Below are 20,588 nucleotides of genomic sequence, written 5' to 3'. Positions count from 1 at the left end.
TTGTGAAGTGCTGCTAAAAAGCATCTACTAACATATGACTGATTGTTAAAAAAAAATTAATGAACAAAAATATAACTGACATCTTGGATGATGTAAATAAAAAAAGTGAAATTTTCAAACATTCTATATCAGTTAACTTCATTGGCGAATACACCTAAATTGTGAAATGAACTAAGATTGCAGATCTTCTGTTTATCAGTCCTTTTGGTGCCCACCCTCCTGGACTGCCTCTTCTTGCTAGAAGTGACATACAGTAAGTGGTGGTATAGACGTCAATGTTCTTGTCTGCAGAGGGAGGAAGAGTAAAGGCATTAGCACACAGTGCCATTCCCTGGAACCGCAGGAAATTACCATCACCAGAGCCCTTAAGCTGTTCCATATGTACATGTGTGTAACAAGTCCCCTACCTCAGTCCAGATCCATCGGCTTGGGCAGCCTGAGCTGTGAGGTCATGGACTCGCGAAAGATTATTGGTGTTGGCATGGAAAGAACCACCTTTGAACTTTGAAATGATAAGGTTGAAGGTCTGAAAACCAACTGGTGACATATGGTTTCGACTCCTTATGTAGCCCCATCCACTGGAGGGGTGCATAGTCTTTTACTGTGAAATCATGACCCAGGAAGTAGTTCCTCAGCTGGTTAATTGTCCACTATATCGCCAAGACCTCTCTTTTCACTAGGGATGGGAAGTGATAAGATTTTCACGATTCCGATTCCATTTTCGATTCTGTTTAACAATTCGATTCTTTATCGATTCTCCTATCGATTCTTATTTTTAAAAAAGGAGAACACACAGGTCGATTAGCTTAGAACTTTGCTTTATATCTTATCTTTGAACAAGATAGAAATTTAGGAGTAGCATGACCTTACAAACCCAACAGTGAGATCTTAAGAGATCCACAGCCTATGGCTCCTCGATGGGGTGCCACGGGGTCTCCAGAAAAAAGTTTGTAAATGTAAAAAAATAATAAAATAAATATTCTTCTGTAGCAATAACAAAGTATAACATAAATTATTCTGTGGTAATTACACAAGAATGTCCACTAACATTTACACTCTCCTTTTTAAAAGTATATATGAGCTGAGCACTCAAAAATAAAACTACATCAGCCAGCAACAAATACAGTCAACTCAAGTCCAATGGAACTGTGCACTGTGCAATTCTGCAACCATCAACTATGGAGAATTAACAATTCTTTTTGCAGAAATATAAGCATATCTGCTTTTTCAGGAAGGATATGTGATCTTTCTGGACTTATGGTCTCTCCAGCTGTGGAGACCACCCTCTCAGACGGGGTGGAGGATACCTGCACACACTCTGTGAAAGGAGAAGCTACTGGTAGACTGCAGCGAGAACTGCCAGTCTCTCTCGTCATGGTCATCTAAATGCAATGCACAGTAATAGCAGGTTTTACAATAAGGCAAATCGCGCTAACATAATATGCAATGTTAGTTGATTAGTTACCTGCCATATTAATGGGAGAGGACGTGCAAACGTTACCGCTGCTGTTGGGTTGAGATTCACTAGTCCGGAGCGGATCAATAACACGACATTCATTTAAGGTTATCGCGTGTTTTGTGAGGAAATGCTTTTGCATATTTGTAGTGTTTCCTCCCTTTGATGAAATATCTACTTTGCAAGTATTGCAAGTTGCCCTGATGTCATCCTTTCTCGTAAAGTATAACCACACTTGAGCGTTTGTGCCGCTTAGGCGCCATGTTTCCTGCTGGGTAAATGCTGCTGTTGCTACGCAACGTGGTGACGTCATTCGAGGCGACTGGAATCGATAGGGGAATCATTTGCAAAAATGGCAAACAATTCCAAGGAATTGAAACAGTGGGAACCGGTTCTCAACAAAAAACAGTTTTCGATTCCCATCCCTACTTTTCACTGCTGAATACTTGGTTTACAGATCCAGAAGTTTCTAGCACAGGAACATGGTGGGGTGTTCAACACCACTGAAAATTTAGCTCAGCTCAGCACGGCACCAAGACATCGGTCAGAAGCATCAGTAAAACAAAAGGTAGTGAAAAGTTAGGAGTTGCCAACACAGGTGCTGACGTAAAGGCCTGTTTTTTAAGTCATAGAATGCAGCTTCTATTTTAGCATCACATACCAACATATTAGTTGATAAACCTAACAAAACTGGTACCTGGTGCTTGGTCGGATGGGTCCTTTTCAAGATATCATCAACTTTGGCACAATGTGGCCATACTGTACCCCTGCCCACTAAGTAGCTGAAATATTTGGCTAAAGTAACATTTTTTGGGTTTAGGTTATTAACCTATTTACCTTGATTTATTTACTTATCTCCCTACAGCGTAAAGTCTCAAGTAGACTGCAGAGCTTCCTGTGTTTGATCGACATGGGCATGCCGACAAACTACATGTGCAATGCCACTCCTGATTCAGGAAAAGATCCCAGTTGTCCCATGGGAGAAAGTCTTTCCGAGACTAAGGTCATAAACCTTATGAAACTGTAACAACAGTTGCGTAAAGTGCGACAGGAGCTTCCACCTGCAGCTAAAGTCATTTGCGTACTGAAGTAGCATTGCACATGTAGTTTGTCAGCATGCCCGTGTCGATCAAACACTGGAAGCTCAGCAGTCTAATTGTGACTTTACGCTGTTGGGAGATAAGTAAATAAATCTAGGTAAATAACATTCGATGTGGCTTTTATATAAGTAACATATAAATGTTTTCCATATAAAGAATATCACAAAACACAATCATAAACAGAACTTTGCATGACACCTTGGCGAGCTTGGCATGCCCTGCTGTTTCGTTGAAGGACATGCATGGCAAATTGAGCAATAACATCCACTGGCAGGACGATGCCCGACCTCTTGCTGCATACAAAAAGTGCAATCTTTCTCCTTTATGCCTGGTGCAGGTGCATTGTTGTTATACGTGAGTAGATATTTCTTGCAGGGAGGGCTTCTGTCCTCTTTCTCCAATTTAGAACCCTCATCCTCATCTGAGTTCACCTCTGTTATAGCATGTTTTTATTTGAAAACAGCAGTGTCAAGTTGGAGGTAGCGTGAAAGTGACTGAGAGAATTAAACTGAAAAAAAAAACACTAACCTTTACAAGTACCATACATTTCCACTGGTTGTTATAGACTCAAATCAAATTTAAGTTTGTATTGTAACAATAAGAGCAGCTCACTGCTCAAAACGGTAATTCTGATTAGTGGATGGACTCGAACCAGCGACCTCTTGATTGTAAGTCAGCAGCTCTTACGCTGCAACACCCAAGCAGTCATATCAGTGTTGTACCCTGATTTGATTTCTTTTTCTTCGGTTATATTTTTGAATAAAAGTACACTTGTTTTGTTATATGTGTACCTTTTGTGAAAGTGTTTATTTGATATTTGGACTTCAGTCTTCACATGCTATGTACTTAATGTCAAAATCTTGTCTTTAGTACTGTAACATGAAAAACGTTTGTTTTAGGTATGTGTTCAACATTTCTTGCATTCCTGTCATCCTACATTTACGTGGGTCATTGTAGACACGGAATACACATGAAATGCATGTGTTCCAAATAACAATATATTTACCCTATACAACTCCAGGCACTTCACACTGAGATAAACAAGACTTGAGCTAGGAGAACTTTTTTCCAAGTTGACTGCGGCAGTGGGGGGATGGGACAGCAGGCTGCTTGCTGCTTGTGCTGATCGACACATTTACAAAGCAAAAGATGCTAATGGAAAAGTGCAAAGGAATTTAAGGTGGCCTGTAGGCTTCAGGGATTCTAGTGTTAAATGGCAAAGAAAAGACTGTAAAAACTTCTAGATATGTATCTGATAGGGCTTTTTATTTAGATGTTTAATATTATACATTGTTATGGAATGTATCATTTATGAATTATAAAATAAGTCTAATTCTCAACATTCAGACTAAATGATGTAAATATTAGCAGGATCAATTTGTACTGATTATTGGCTAGTTTTATTGTTTCCAGTATAATATGTGCTAATCTTGGTTATAATGTAGATAACATACGAGTAATTAAACAACAAAACATACCACATCTGAATTGAAGGTTGTGTGAGTGAGGCATAAGGAATAGAGCAATTCTACTCTGTGTCCCCTGCTCTTTAATGTTTTCCTATAGGAGGCGCTAGCTCCCTGGAAATATGTTCATTTTGCAATTGAGGTGTCTTAAATAAACTGAACCTAAGTAGATATATTATAAAGAGGCAATATTCCTCTCTTAGTGATAGTAGGGAGCAGGTTGACCCTGGAGAGGTGGAGATATGCGCTAGAGAGGAGAGGAATGAAGGTCAGTAGGAACAAGACAGAATACATGTGTGTAAATGAGAGGGAGGTCAGTGGAATGGTGAGGATGCAGGGAGTAGAGTTGGCGAAGGTGGATGAGTTTAAATGTTTGGGATTAGAAATGAGTACATTAGAGTATTGGATCAAGTTGGCAAGATCGCATTGGTTTGGACATGTGCAGAGGAGAGATGCAGGAGACCAGCTAGGCACTGCGATGGTCCAGGTCAGCTCCACACTCCCTGGGTGCTCCTCAGAGCCTCCAGGACCCGAAACGGTTGATAGTCATGGGCCAAGATGAGGCGGGCAAATGAGGACACACAGATGCACCTCTGTCTCTTTTCTTTTCATTCCTGTGAAGCCCTGTGTCCTTGAACCCTTGGCATGTGCTTAGTAATGGGATTCCTAGTAGTTCATAACTGAGATGAAAGCAGATGTACATGAGATATTGACAATATAGACTCTTTCAAATATCATAAATAATGTTGTTTATGAAAAAAACAGTTACTGTGCAAGAGCAGAACTACCGAATACTTTAAAAATTGGGTATCATGCAAAATCCAATCAACGCTCAAAGCAATAAATACTTGACGCACTAAAAACGGTGATACTGTTTACACTATTTACACATTGTGTACTTCAGCAGTCTGCAGGACTGAAAGAAAACGTAAAGAGAAATAAAAAGGTTTCTTCGATAACCCACTGCAAGACAAACGTTCTTTCCAAAGTGCAAACTTAAAAATGATCATATTTACAAAGTTCCTCGTAAAGTTCACCAGCACAAACTCTGGTCATGACCCTCCACTCTATATGCGCTCTTGGTAGTTCTCCCCGTGTGTCTTCTCTCCATCAGCATTGCCACCGACTAAACACTACAATCCTGATTCGGCCCGACGACCAACACCCCCCTTTATTATACGGTCTTAGGCTCTACAGCGGCCAATTGCGAGTGACACACTACGGTATCCCCTATTCTAATTCACGTAGCTTGCTAGCTGCGTCTACGTCTAGTTGACCTCATAGAAATAGAATTACTAGACACCGCATGACCAGCAGCATCGTACGTCAACGTCACCACCATATTGCGAGTGGCACTGATGTGGAGTGAAGTAATGGATAAAGATGCCTCATGCAAGTGCTGCTTGGGATTGTATAAACCGCTGTACGCTCCAAACCAGATACCGGTGGATTACATCTCGCAGGTAAGGCTGAACAATTGTTTGGTTATATTTGGCCATTAGAAAATCCCGTTTTATAATCTTAACTTTAGCTACGTCAGGCTAAGCTAGCAAAGCTATGCATTTATGTGCTCAAGTGAGTCTCCAAACAACGTTTTGGCTAAGCGTATTTAGTCACGAACTATGTAGATTGTTGTTAGCTGTTAACATTTCTCTAAAGGTTTCCCAAAGAAACCCACCTCAGGAAGCAGTGAGCGGTCAGGTAGCCCTTAGACAGGATTTTGAGAAAGCTGTCCTGTGATGTGTGCCATGCTGAGGATACAGCTGCCTGGGAAGAGAAAGAGAGGAAGGCCTAAGAAGGTTTATGGATGTGGTGAGAGAGGACATGCAGATGATGAGTGTAACAGAACAAGATGCAGAGGACAGAAAGATATGGAAGAAGATGATCCGCTGTGGCGACCCTGAACGGGAGCAGCTGAAAGAAGAAGAGTGAAATAACTTACTTTAATGACGGTTTACACAGCATAACAGATGGGAAGCCATGACAGCACCTCTTGTAGAGTCTGCCGTTTTCGTCGTTGCGCTGGAAGGATTTTCAGGATCGGATGACGTTATCTCCCATCCGTCCGTTGGTTTCAAAGGTGTGCTGGGCAATTTTCCGAGGTTTTATACGATTTCTTCATGTGCAGGCCCCCACTTGGGTAAATCATGCAATTCCAAACAAGGAAAAAAAATCCAATGTCATGCTGACTCTGTCACACAGAAATAGTACAATGCCCATTTTTGTAGTTGTCCCTTTCTTGTCTTCTAATGCTTGCCTAGCAATTCTAAATGATGAGACCCTGTGTGCTTAATCTGGCCTTATGTTAGCTGTACATGCGAGTGCATTTATTCAATATTTTTTGTACAGAGCAAAGTGACATATTAAACTTGTGTACTTATTACATTTAACTGCCCAGACTTGGAAGTTCTTATGCTTTGCTGCTTCAGGTCTGATATCCCTCCATGGGCGACCAAAAAACATTCCACAAAAAGTGTATTCATTACCAGAGACAGGGCTGACCCAATGACATTCTGTCTTGCACTCAGACTAGTACTTCAGCAGCCTCTTACGTTTCAAGGGCGAACACTTCCTTTAGGAGACATCAGTGCATGCACTGTCTTGTCCTGGACGCTCCACTATACTGCCCAATGTTACTTTTTTTTTTTACATCAATATGTAAATGCAGCATAGTGGCAGTAATGATGGTGGCACAATGCACAATCTCACTAAGATTACAGTACTTGTCCATCTGTACTGTTAGCGCAATGTGAGAAATGCATGGTTAAGCATGGTTCTCTCTTAGCCACTCTATTCTTTACTTTAATGAAATGAGCTGCATTTCTGTCACATCTTTGTTTTTCTTGTAACACTTGATGTTAAACTTAAAAACTACAGTAAACATTTGCCATCTTGAAACATTCACATACACTACAGCACCAGTTGTATAAACAATAAAAGGGATTTTACTTTAAAGCATTGGTATAGCATTGTGATTTGGATTCTAGATTAGATACTAAAATGTGTATTTTAATGTTCAAATAAAATGTCTTCCTGTTTTAGAAGATTAAATTCTAATGTTCTTTACCTGCTCCACAGACTCGCCAAAATTGGACAATACAAGATTAGAATAATGTTACATGGTCTGATGAGTCTCGATTTCTGCTGTGATATTCTGATGTTAGGGTGAGAAATTGGTGTCAACAAGATGAAATTATGGATCCATCCTTCCTTGTATCAAATGCTGAAGCTGGTGGTGTAATGGTGTAGAGGATATTTTCTTGGTGCACTTTGGGCCCCTTAGTACCAATTGAGCAGTATGTAATTGCCACAGCCTACCTGAGTATTGTTGCTGAACCAGGTCCATTCCTTTATGACCACAGTGTACCCATCTACTGATGGCTACTTCCAGCAGGATTACGTGCCATGCCATAAATCTCAAATCATCTCAAACTGGTTTCTTGAACACAACAATGAGTTCACTATACTCGAATGGCCTCCGCAGTCACCAGATCTCAATCCAATAATGCACTGTGATATAGCGGGTCCACAGCTTAGAACAATAGGCCAGTTTAAAATAAATAATCATTGCATTTGTGGCTTAAAGAAAGGGAGCATGGTAGTGTGGCCGGAGCGGTTTTCGGACGTGACGTGGTGTGAGTGTTTCCTTGCTTAAGTGCACAGGTGAGTAATCGTCTGTATCTGTAATTGATGCCAGGAGCTGCTAATCACCACACCTGTGCCACGTCCCCATTATGAATAGGAGAAGCATGAGTGTGGAAGGAGGAAAAAAGAAAAAGTTTGAAAGAAAGAACAGAGGTTAGAGGAGGAAGAAGGGGAAGCTGGACATGAGTGAGTGAGAGCAGACTCACTGTAAGGAGGACAGGCAGCAGAGAGAAGTGAGCTCTAGCAGGGTGTTTGGTCAGCACCCAGGGGCAAACGGATTGGGTCACTCCTGCCGAGTTTTGCAAAGGAGCAGGAGTAACCACAATCGAGGATGGCTCGCCACGTATGGTAGTGGGAGTCTGAGGCTTGGGAGGTGGAAGCCCCAGTGTGAGCGCTTTGGTCACTGGGGGAACCCAAGTCTCGGTCTGGCGGAGCCCAACAGAGCCAGGGATCGAAAGACTTCCATACCAACAGGAGAAGGTCAGCTGCAGGTAGGGCGACTCCCCTGGTGCATGGCCTGGATGGGAGAAGCAGGGGAGCTGCCAGCTGAAGGCGGCACCAGGTTTTTTTTAACATATAAGGACTGCTTCCAGCCATTGTTTTAAGCTCATTTTAATGGATTTATTTATTGGATTTTAACCTCCACATTTTCACTGTTTTTAATGGATTATTTATTTTATTGACTTTTAGAAGCACTGCACTTATTTTGAAAATTGTTTTTTGCTTTTGACTGTTTTAAATAAAAGCACTTCTGCACTTTGCACCTTTCCCCTTGATTCGTTGGTCTGCTTATTGTCCAGCTCATCCGGTTACATTACCAATGGTATTGGGTTCAAGGGCTCCCAAAAGTGAGATGGGACCATGGGATGTGGTGGAATGGGAGATTTGCATCATGGGCAAATCTGGAGCACCTGTGTGATGCAATCATGTCACTATGGACCAAAATCTATGAGGACTACTTTGTATTCATTAAAGTAGTGTATTATGTAAAAGGGAAGTACTGTACTTTACCCTCCAGCAGGATTTCTTAGCAGTGTTTGCCTTGGATCTTGGTGACTATAGTGATGATAATCAGCAATTAATGAGAGCAGATTTTTTGCTTTTGGCTGTGAGGAAATAAGCTGCAGCTGCTACACTGTTCCACAGTGTACAATAAGACTGTTACTCCCACTTCATGTATACATAGATCTGTGTTGATGTAATCCAGTCTAGAAAGATACAAAAATCCAAGAAGATAAAACTCCAAAATAAGGAAAGCTGTAGTGCCATTTTGGAAGTTCTTAAATACATGGAATGAATTGCTTAGACAAGAAACTGTATAATCAATACCCAGACCTTTTATAGTTTATTTTTAGGGAAATAGAAGATGACTGTGTTATGTACTCAGAGGCAGAAAAATACAACCACACTGCAGACACATGCTTTGGCAATATCACTTGAATGCTTGTCTTGGCTCAGTATTGCTGCAGCCAAAAAGTAAAGCAAAAATAAAGCAATTTATTTGTTGCAACTTCAAATATACTATCAGTATCAAATCATTTTCAGTTAGCCTCTAGTCTGTTTCTTCTGAATACAAATCTAAGCTTCCTCATAAATAAGACTAACATATTCACAGCTACTGCCATATTTTCTGGTTTTTCTTACAGCATGAATACATCTGTCTGTATATTACAAGTTCTCACACATTTTTATCATTGTGCAGTCTAATCTTGAGTCACAGTCACGGTTTAAATTCAACATTATTGTTTCGTTTAGCAAAATTCTGGAAGGAGTCAGTGAGTCTGACTTTTTTAAATCGGTTTATTTGCGAAAGAAAAATAATCAGCCACAACATTAAAACCACTGACAGGTGAATAACATTGATTATTTGGTTATGAGGGAACCTGTCAAGGGGCAATGTTTTGTCTTGGTAGAGTATGTTACTCTACTTTCCTCTTTTGTATTATGAATATGTAGGCTTTGTCAGAATGCCTCAAATCTCACAGACTTACCACTATTTATAAGGTATTGTACCAAATAACCTCTCCCTACCTTCCCTTCTACATTTATTACCTCAGGTAATTAGGTGTAGTAAAAGACAAGCAGGAGTTATGTTACACTTTAAATAGTGTATTATTGATAATATTCATAAATAATAACAATATGCAAAGTACATTTGAATATTGGCAACCATATAACCCAATAAATGTTGTTGTGTATTTTGAGGTAACACATATACTTGTTAGTTACTTAAAATTTCTCTAGTTTAGTCCTCATTTTTGGTCAGCTTTCTTCAGAACAGGCTGCATGCCTGTCTCAATATGATTGTCAAGCTGTGCTCTTCATTGTGTTGTCCTTTTCAGTTCATGGTGTGACAGAGAGATGTTTGTAAGAGGGGGAAAGGTAAAGTAAGCAAATTTATAGATTTTCTGTCCAACCCCTGGAGCCAATAGGGCGTCATGGTCCTTAAATGCTTCTGATACAAGCCAAGTCCAAACACCCATACTTCAGACCAATGGGGCAGAGAATATCTTCACACCTACCCCCAAAACCATGTGTTAAGGTAAAGCTTTCCAGCTAGGCAGTCTGGCTTTCCTGTGGTGGTTGACTGAGGGACTCCAGCAGAGAAACATTTGCCAAACTTGTTTTAGGCACTTCCCCTAACCCTGTCATAAAATTCACTATCCTGACTTAGTCCTAGGTGGTAAACATGAATGCTTCTCTCTAATGAAATACTAATATTAAATTGCTTTGCCTAAATTACAAATAAAGGTATACAAAATATTTATCAACTTGTATGCAAAATTTCACACCACAACAGGCAGGATATATTCGGCAATAAGTGAACAGTCAGTTCTGCAAGGTGATGTGTTGGAAGTAGCAGAAATGGGCATACATAAGGATCTGAGTTGTTTTCACAAGGGCCAAATTGTAATGGCTGAACGACTGTTTTAGAGCATCCACAAAATGTCAAGTCTTGCGGGGTGTTCTTGATATCTAGTGTATTGTACCTACTAAAAAAGGACAACTGGTGAACCAGCAACAAGATTACTGATGCGCGTGGGAGGGAGTGAGGGCTAGTCTGACTGGTTCAACCCAAGGAAGAGCTACTGTAGCACAAATTGCTGATAAACTTAATGCTGACAATGACAAAAAAGTGTCAGAACATGCAGTGCATCTCAGTTTGATGTGTATGTACTGTGTTGCTGCTGACAGGTGCCCATGCTGACCCCTGTCCACTCCCAAAAGTGCCTACAGTTGGGAACGTGAGCATCACAACTGGACCATGGAGTAATGAAAGAAGATGGCCTGATCTGATGGATCACATTTTCTTTTAGATATGTGGTGGTGTGTGTGTCATTTACCTGGATAACAGATAGTAACAGGATGCACTACATGAAGAATGCAAGCCAGCGAAGGCAGAGTGATGCTCTGAGCAATGTTCTGCAGGGAAATCTTGGGTCATGGCATTCATGTGGATGTTACTTTGATACATACCACCTACTTAAAGATTTTTGTAGACCACATACAAACCTTTATAGTAAAAGTATTCCTTGAAGGATTCCCTGATCCCTTTTAGCAGGATAATGCACCCTGATATGATGCAAAAATTGTTCAGGAATGGTTTGATGAACATAATTCACCATCTGATGAAGCATCTGTAGGAGGTGCTGGAAAAACAAGTTCAATACATGGAGGGCCCACTCAGCAACTTACAGGAATTAAAAGGACCTGCTGCCAACAACTTGATGCCATACGCCACAGGATATCCTTCAGAGGTCTTGCGGAGTTTAGGCTTAGATCAGTCAGAGCAGTTTTAGCGGCATGAGAGGGACCTACACAATATTAGGCAGGTGGTTTTAATGTTTCAGGTGACCATTGTGTAGAGGTTTTCCATATTATTAATTACATCTCCTTTTTGTGTTTCTTCCATCAATATCCATCCATTCATCCATACATCCCTCCATCTATTCTTTATCAAATCAAGTTAACTGTAGGATCACAGGTGCTGTAGCCTGTACCAGCAGCAACAGCCATATGCAGACACCATCTATAGAGGTAGTTCTAGTATACTTTAGAGCTGTCTCTCACTCATTCACTAGGGGGTTAGTTTAGAAAACAACAGTTAATTTAGCATGCACATCTTTTTTCTTATAAATTCCACACTAACACTAATTTCAGGTGCAAGTAAACCCAAAGGAGCTGCTGTTGAAGCATAAAATACTACAGACTATTTTTTTAAAATATCATGACCTCACCTCTTGGGTCTCTGTATTATGCTTTAATACATTACAGAATAGAAGTAGGACTGAGAGTGATTTCTAATGAGATATTAATATGTAGTAATTTATGTAATAAGCTGAGGCTGCACCAGCATCACGGATCATAATACACTAAAGCATACTAAATAAACAACATTGACTGTCTTGAGGTGGTTCAATAAAGAACTTTCATTGTATAATTAGGAAAGTCTGTCAGAAGTATATTGTAGACACAGAAGCTTCTTGTACGGACTGCTGAGAGGCCAGGGGACAGTATTTCCTTTTTTCACCAACTGCAACAGCACATCTGACTTTCATAACAGAGGGTTTATATTGCACTTTGAGTTTTTATTCCAGTTTGCTTAAGCATTTTTTTTTGGTTAATATTGTTCCTGCGTTCAGAAACAGAAAAGAATGTCCATCTACAAGGAAACCCTCTGTTCCCCTTGCCACAGGAACACAATGATAGAATGTTGGTTCTTCAAGAGTATAAGAAGCCACCTTTAGACAAAGCTGTTATGTTGGATAGTTGCAATCATTTATATTAAGGTGCTTTATTATCTGCCACTTTCATCATTAGGCAAGAATGTTAGCCAATCATTTTGAAATTGGCTATGTTTAAATAATCATGGGTATGTCAGCGTGTTCTTTGCAATTAGCAGGCATCCTTGCTCCTGCCCCTCTGCATCTGTAAATTGAATTAAATGGATTTGATAATGGATGTTTCGAATTTACACTAACAAAATGTTATTTTTAAGAATTTTCCCTTAAATAGGACGTGAATTCTTTATTCTGTGTTTGAAGAATTGCCTTGGCTTAGAAGTTAGAATGTAATGTTAATAATTTTAGTAACTACACTGTACAGTGGTGTATCAGTTTTCACAATTGAGTTTCTGCACAATGATATGATAAGATTCTCCTGTCCTTTCAACAAAATTAATATTCTTTTATTATTATGTTAATTTTTTCTTATTTTTTTGTTACTTGATGCCTGCTTTATTTCACTGATTATACTGTATGTTTTGTGCCATTAAATGAAATTTTACATTTTTTATCACTGAAAGTCAGTTCCCAATTTCAGTTCAGCTGAAGCCACAGGTGTTGCAAGCTTATTATTACAGCATTCGAACATCCAATTACATTTGGAAAATCTCCTCAGGGTCTTCTTGAATTGGGCCATTATTTATGTGCTCTTAGTGTGCTGTGGAAATTTGTGAAGAATGCCTCAAAGACACGTAAGTTTAAAAGAATTATTAAATCTAGCTTCCTATTCTTAAACACCTTAGTAGGGTGTGTTAAAATTGTTTTTGGCAATTCATGGTTTCTATCTTTCAGACTGTTGAAGGATTAAATGATTCGTGTGCAGCTCTGTGAACCTTTGCTGAAGCAAAAATTACATTTCTGCAATCTTGTTTTTTTTTTTTGAGATTGCAGAGATATACTATAGCTGATGGCTGAGACTTGGGTTAATTTCTACCTTGGGATTTAGTGTAATGGCATTATTCCCTTGGGCATTTTTAAAGTGAAGTAAACAATTTGTACTATTAAAAATTGTAGAGTAGTGAGATGTTATTCCAATTTAATCCTGTACTGGATATTTTAATCATTGTGGAAACCTTTACAAGTAGACCATTTTGTCTGTCTCAGTTGTGGAAGATTTGCTTTACTATGGCAAAAAAATATATACACCATATTGATTTTAAACTATTAGAATGGTTTTTGCTACAATTGTTGCTGGGGTTTCTATAACCATTTCAGTCATTTCTTATTTATTTAGGGTGAAGTGGAGATTCTTTGGGGATGAAAGGGAAGAATCATCAGAGTAAAGTTAATTTTGTTAGAATGGAAGACAAAACAATTGATACCAAAATGGTTGAACATGAACAAAACTTTGCAAAAGTTATGATAAAATAAATGAATAGTGTAATTGGAGGTATATCATAAACCTTCAAGGGCAGTTGCAGTGTGCTATAAGCTCAGGATGATACAGTGCTGGTTTTGTCTTAGTAAGTTTTAATGTTAACATAAATGTTAACATTAGAGTGCTTACTTAGCCCACTGCTTGAACAGGTTACCAGGCTTGGTATGGTGGGTAATGTTGCAAAATGAAAAACCATAACCACCCCAAAAATATGGAAACTACATTTTATATTTATACTAGCAAAATGCCCGCGCTTCGCAGCGACGAAGTACTGCCTTAACATTTTTATTAAGAAGAAAATTAAACCTTTTTAAACTGAGGGAAAATATACCAATAATTATTTGTTAAGGATCTCTTTGTATACTACATTTTGAGTTCGGCCCTCCGGTTATAATATGACCAAGCTGTGCGCTGAGCTTACTCTTGAGCATACAACGTACAGTTGGCCATGTGAACAGTAATCTTGTTTCAAATCTCACAGCTTGGATTGCTGCTGTCATAATCGGTTTGAGTTTCATGGTTTGTTTCAATTACGACAGTACTTGCAGGACTTGTGTTGAAGTGACATTCGGCATCTGTCATGCATTGTAAGCATACAACTGGTTTCATCGATAACTTCACGTCCAGCTTTTGAGACTTTAAACATTCATAAACATCAAAGTGTCCACTACTGAAATCGTCACCTGTGAATCTAAGATGTTTAAGAGGCACTGGCAGTTGTCGAAAGGTGTAAAATATTTGGCCATTTCGGTACACTTGAAAGCGACAACTGAACAATTCAGCGGCAGCCATCAACTCACATGCAGAACCATAGGTGAAGGGCTTAAGCATTTCACTCTTCTAGTGCTCCTGTGTAATATAATTATCTTCTGTACCATCATCAGTCCACACCTTGAACCTGTCCCAGTCATTCAGTACATAAGACACAATGTTCCTCCGGATATCAAGAGTGAGCCTGATACGGCCGTGCAATATGTAACACAGAGAATGGAAAAGGTAGGGAGACGCGAATCCTGTGGCGAAGCAAGGAAGGGAATGTAGAGACCGGAGCGACGGACGTCCTTATATAGGCAGGCAGCCAACAACGTGGGAGGCATTAGGATGTGGGACCCAACGCCGCCTCACACGGTGACCGAGCTACAGGCTATGGACGTATATATGTACGTAAGTAGGATTCAGTTAGCGTTGGGAACCCGCATACCAAATTTCTTGAAGATGGGCCCATAAGTAACAAAGACCGTTGAAAAGTTCAATATGCCGGCCGACAGTGGCATCATACCACCGAAATAAGTATGTACATTGGTTTCGGTTAGCGCAGGGAAGCCGCCTACCAAATTTCGTGAAGATGGGGCCATAAATAAGAAAGTTCAACATGGCGAACGTTGTGAACCGTTATGACCGTTACACGTAGAATTTTGAAATGAAACGTGCTTAACTTTTGTAAGTAAGCTGTAAGGAATGAGCATGCCAAATTTCAGCCTTCTACCTACACAGGAAGCTGGAGAATTAGTGATGTTGGAAAGTTCAATATGGTGGCTGACAGTGGCGTCATACCACCGAAATAAGTATGTACGTTGGTTTCAGTTAGCGCAGGGAAGCCACCTACCAAATTTCGTGAAGATGGGGCCATGAATAAGAAAGTTCAACATGGCGGACATTGTTGACCGTTATGCGTAAAATTTCGAAATGAAACCTGGTTAACTTTTGTAAGTAAGCTGTTAGCATTGAGCATGCCAAATTTCAGCCTTCTACCTACACGGAAAGTTGGAGAATTAGTGACATTGGAAAGTTCATATATGGCGGCCGACAGTGGCGTCATAACATCGAAATATATACGTACATCGGTTTCGGTTAATGCAGGGAAGCCGCCTACCAAATTTCGTGAAGATGGGGCCGAAAATAAGAAAGTTCAACATGGCCGATGTTGTCCGTTATGACCGTTACGTTTTGAATTTCGAAATGAAACCTGCTTAACATTTGTAAGTAATCTGTAAGGAATAAGCCTGCCAAATTTCAGCCTTCTACCTACACGGGAAGTTGGAGAATTAGTGATGAGTGAGTGAGTGAGTGAGGTCGTGAGGGCTTTGCCTTTTATCAGTATAGATTTGAGCTGAAGTATAATGTGATACTGAATCAAGCATATTTATCTAAATGCCACAGCAAAAGATAAATGACGCAAGGAAATATTTACAGTATATTGCATAATATATGAAATCGAAAAAACAGACCAACATACATTTAACCATTAATCTTCAGTAAAAAGACAGTCTGTGTCCCTAAGAGAGAAATTTGAAAGGTTCTACTAGCTCTTTCCACACTCTTCTAATTTGGAGTGCCATGGGGTTATCTTTGCAAGTTTCCTTCGGATCTGATATGTGGTCTGAATATTTATTATATGGAGCTTGTGTTCTACTGTGAAGTTTGCACTGCAATGAAACATTCTTTACAAATACTGACCCACCTTTGACTAGGTGTTTTATATGCTTTGGTGACTGTTGATACTTTTTATTCAAATTAATCCAACTCCCCTAAAATATGACAATAAATCATATTTATTGTATATTGCCACTTCCACCTTTAAGTTCTCTATTTAAGTCAGTATGACTTAACAGAGACCATGCTGTTAAGTCCGGTGACCCTTTCTAACTGCCTTTAGCCTCTGACTGTCAAGTGTTATGAACATTTTAAAATACAGTATTTAAAGAAAAAAACCCTGTTTAAATGAAAACAAACCTTTTACCCAATTGTGTCAACCATATTAGCTCTTCACTGTGCAGCAAGTCTCTGTAACAAAAATAAAATTTTTGATTTGTATAGTGAACTTACCGTATTTTTTACACAAATTTAATTTACTGCATGGTAGCATTACAAGACAAGTTCCATTGAGTGAATATCTATTTAAAATCAAAGCCATTTAATTTAACTGCTAAATATTTAATTACACCCAAAACTGATGGCTTGATGAGGAGTGGGAGCACCTGAATCCGTGATTTTTTTTTTCCTCTTGTGGGTAAGTTCAATTAAACAGGTAACTCAAGCATTACCGTTATAATTGACTCTTCATTCTGCTTATACATAAAAATACTGATGCTGAGGAAATGTCACAAAACTAACCAAGGATGCACTGAACAAAAAAAAATCCATTTTCCAGTAGAGTCATTATAGATTGTAATAAGAAACAGAAAGAACAATTTATATACTGGGTCTTTAGTAATATCCCATGGTTCATACGTTAATACCATATTTTATTAGTTAAGCGAACTTGTTAATTGGCTGTGTACCTTAGCACATTGACACTTTATTGCTTTTTCTTTGGTTTATTTTTCCTTCAACAATATTTAAAATGTTTAAAATATTTGAAGCAATAGCCAAGTGAATGGTATCAAATTGAATTCTTTGTTCAAATTAGTAGAGATGTTGCAAAACAAAATTGTTACAATATTGTAATGAACTTTTTGGAAGTTATGTTGCCTGCAACCAAAAAGAGACACTCCGAGGATGTTTAGGTAGCAGGGATATATAGGTAGGTCTTTGCAAGCCAGTCCAGAATGTAGTATCTAGCCACATTAGTCTTCCATTAATGTAATGGATTTTCTTGTTTGGCAGCTTGTTTCTCTCCAACATATGTAAACCTGTTGATAGATTTTTTTCAGCTTCCACAACTCTGTTATCATCTTCACTGCTGTTTCCCAAGCCAAGGAGTGAGTCAAGTAAAGTGACAGTGACAGCAGTTGTAGGTCCAGCAGCTGTATTACTGGCAGCACAGATTGTGTCTTCCTGATGCTGTTGGTGATCAACTTCCCTTTTCACTTTGAGTGCCTGTGTTTATTCTTTAGCTTGCACATGGGACACTTACTCAGGCATCAGAAACTTCAGTTTTCTAAACCTTGGGTCCAGTGCAGTACTGAGGACTACTGTGTTTGGTGTGGAGTCTAAAAATGTGACCTCCTTCCTTCATCGTTGCTGAAGCTGCTATATAGCAGTGACTTGGGAAGCTTGCACTGAATTTGACTCAAACACACTTCATGTGCCCTTTTTTTTGAAGTGGGGATATTGAAGAAATTTTAGGATATTTTCCCCACTTAGAAACACATTTGAAAGGCGGTGGAAAGCTCTTCAAGTAGGGTCCATTGTTCAGCTTTTAAGTCAAGGTACTTCTTGTTTCTCTGTGGGACAGTAGGGTCAGACAGTATTGTAGTTATGGGCCACCTTTGCTAAACCAGTCAAGTTATCATATAGAAATTACTGTTCCATCTTGTGCTTACATCCTGTACAATTGTGTGCTCTGGTTCTTCCATCTGTAGGTGTTTTGCTATAATGTTGGTGGAGGCACACACACTTTTTTTAAACAGGTTTTCCAAATGCCCCACAAGGCAGCATGTTGCTCCAATAGCTTTTGAAAGGCCTGGATGTTTTAGTTCAGAAATAATTATCAACTGCAAAGTGTGGCCAGTGCCGCATACAGAGGACCATCTAAGCTTCTCTTCTAAGATGTTCGCTGCAGCCACAATATTGGCACCATTATCTTGCACAATTGCAACAGTTTTGCCGGGAAGAATTTCAAATCTCCATACAACCTCCTCTAAGTAAGGTAGACTGACTTCATGTTCCAGTCTTCTCCAATAAAATGGCATGTTACACCAAGGTAGGATTCAGTTGCCATACTTGTCCATATATTGGTGGTGATTGCAAGTTTGGTGTTGGTAGCTTTGATGCAAGTCTTCATTTGTTGAAAGGTTTCCTGTTATTTCATCTCCATCACTTTATTAAAATGTGTCAGAATGAAACCTGGATTGTGGCTGCAAAACATTTCTTTAAATCCATCATCCACCATAATGTAGAGTGGTCTCATGTCAGCATGTTTAGGACATTGTCAGTCAGGTCAGCTGCTTTCTGTGGTGTGAGTGGGGCATTTATGCTCAGAACATAGTCTGACATGTTAAGTTGTTTTTTGTTGAAATTAGAATACAGTATGTCTTCAAAATAGAATAGTTTTGCCATAGCAATACAGTTAATCAGCATTGTATTTTTTCTTTATATTTTAAAAATTATAACATTAGCGTTTTTAAAATTTAACACCCTTTCCTTAGCAGAGTTGTAAAATTACTTTTCTAAAAATTATTTTTTTAAACCATGTTCATATTCTCTCTGTATAGTTGTGTCCCACTTCTGCAGTTTATGTTCTTTTATTATACCTGAACTTTTTTTGACGAATGTGTCTCACTTTCTAAGCAAGTTTATTTCACCACAGAGGACACTTGATCAATCTCATTTCACCAAGTGTAATGAAGGATTTGCCAGCTGAATGCATTTTAAGTCAGATTACATTGTTGTTAACACTTTGAGTGTTTATGCATAGAAATATAAAAATATACTATTACAACCATTTGACTAACTGACACTGAATAATATCCATATGCATCAGTTACTTACAAATTCAACTTTAACAGCAGACTTAGAAACGGATCTTGTTCATACTCTGCATGTATTTGAAACTGACCAATTTCAAATAATATATCTTTATCTTTAAGGTCATTTTCACACTCACAAAGCTACAAATCTCCAAATTATCCATTATTCTTATTCTGTTGTTAATAACAATTGTATATGATGAGTGTGCACCTGAGTGCGACAGAATCACATGGTCTGAAAGTAGGTGCAGCCTTGGAACCACTAAGCTAAGTGTGAAAGCACCCTAACAAACAGTGGGACGTTAGCTTACTGTGCTGAAGGTACATCTTGACTCACTCCCATGTGTTTCCTTTTCAGGTGCTCATGCATGAAGCATGACATGCGTACTCCAGTGCCAGGAAAATTCTGCATTGCATACTCTACAACCAACCGATTTTTGGAAGGCTTTAACAGAAAGTGTTCCAATACTCTAGATGTCTTACATCTTTTGTCTCCCTTCTCCACCATGTTGAAATGCACTGCTGCTGAATGTGATGTTGCAATGTAATGCATCACAGATCCAACGTTTCAGCATGAAAGTCCTTAACATCGAATTTATTAACTGAATTTAGCGATTTTTGTTGATTAGTTGTTGAAACCCTAAAAAAGGATAAAATATTTCAGTTCTTTTAAAAAACAAGGATGCTACTAAGATCACGACAGGATATTTTTTACTCATAGTTAATGAACATGGAATTTTTACAAATGTTAGAAAAACTACTGGTGTTTAAAAAGGTTTCACTTGCATATGAATCTTTAAATTATTAAGTACAGTATTAATAAATTAAATACAATAAATTGTTGTGAAAATAACATTTTATTATCAAGATGCATATATCTGGTGGCCAGAATTTTAAAAAACTATTCATATACTGTATATGCAAATGGTGAGATTAAAATGTTTCATATTTAACATACAGTTATTGGTTGACAACCCTAGACTCATCCCACAGGAATTCACCAACAGCCAATTTTAGATGACATACCAGTGTGTGTGTAACTGAAAAATTGCCAGTCTAGTTGTGAAGATTTTTTAAGTGCATACAATCCTTTTTGAACATCGTGTCTAGAGAAGTAAATGTCAAACAAACACAGGAAGAATCTGCATATTCCAGAAACACAGTAACCAAGCTTGAAATGTAACCTGAATTTGCTATATTAATTAGGCAACAGTGTGCTAACCACTAAGCCACCATGCAAACCCCAGATCAATTTAAATTCTATTGAAAGTCTATATAAGTAACCTACAAAGAAAAGAATATCACATAATTTCCAGGAACTTTAAGCATTTGACACTCTTGTGTACTA

At 38.8% G+C, this 20,588-nt stretch overlaps 1 protein-coding gene across 1 annotated transcript in view; it reads left to right on the top strand.

Moving 5' to 3' along the window:
- The window catches only part of mettl24 (methyltransferase like 24), a 330,987-nt gene that overhangs the window by 129,355 nt on the left and 181,044 nt on the right, over window positions 1-20,588 (top strand). The gene's annotated exons all lie outside the window — the stretch shown is intronic.

This window comes from Polypterus senegalus, chromosome 3, assembly GCF_016835505.1.
Source record: "Polypterus senegalus isolate Bchr_013 chromosome 3, ASM1683550v1, whole genome shotgun sequence".
In the NCBI taxonomy this organism is placed as follows: Eukaryota; Metazoa; Chordata; class Cladistia; order Polypteriformes; family Polypteridae; genus Polypterus; species Polypterus senegalus.
This window is presented reverse-complemented; position numbering and strand designations above follow the sequence as displayed.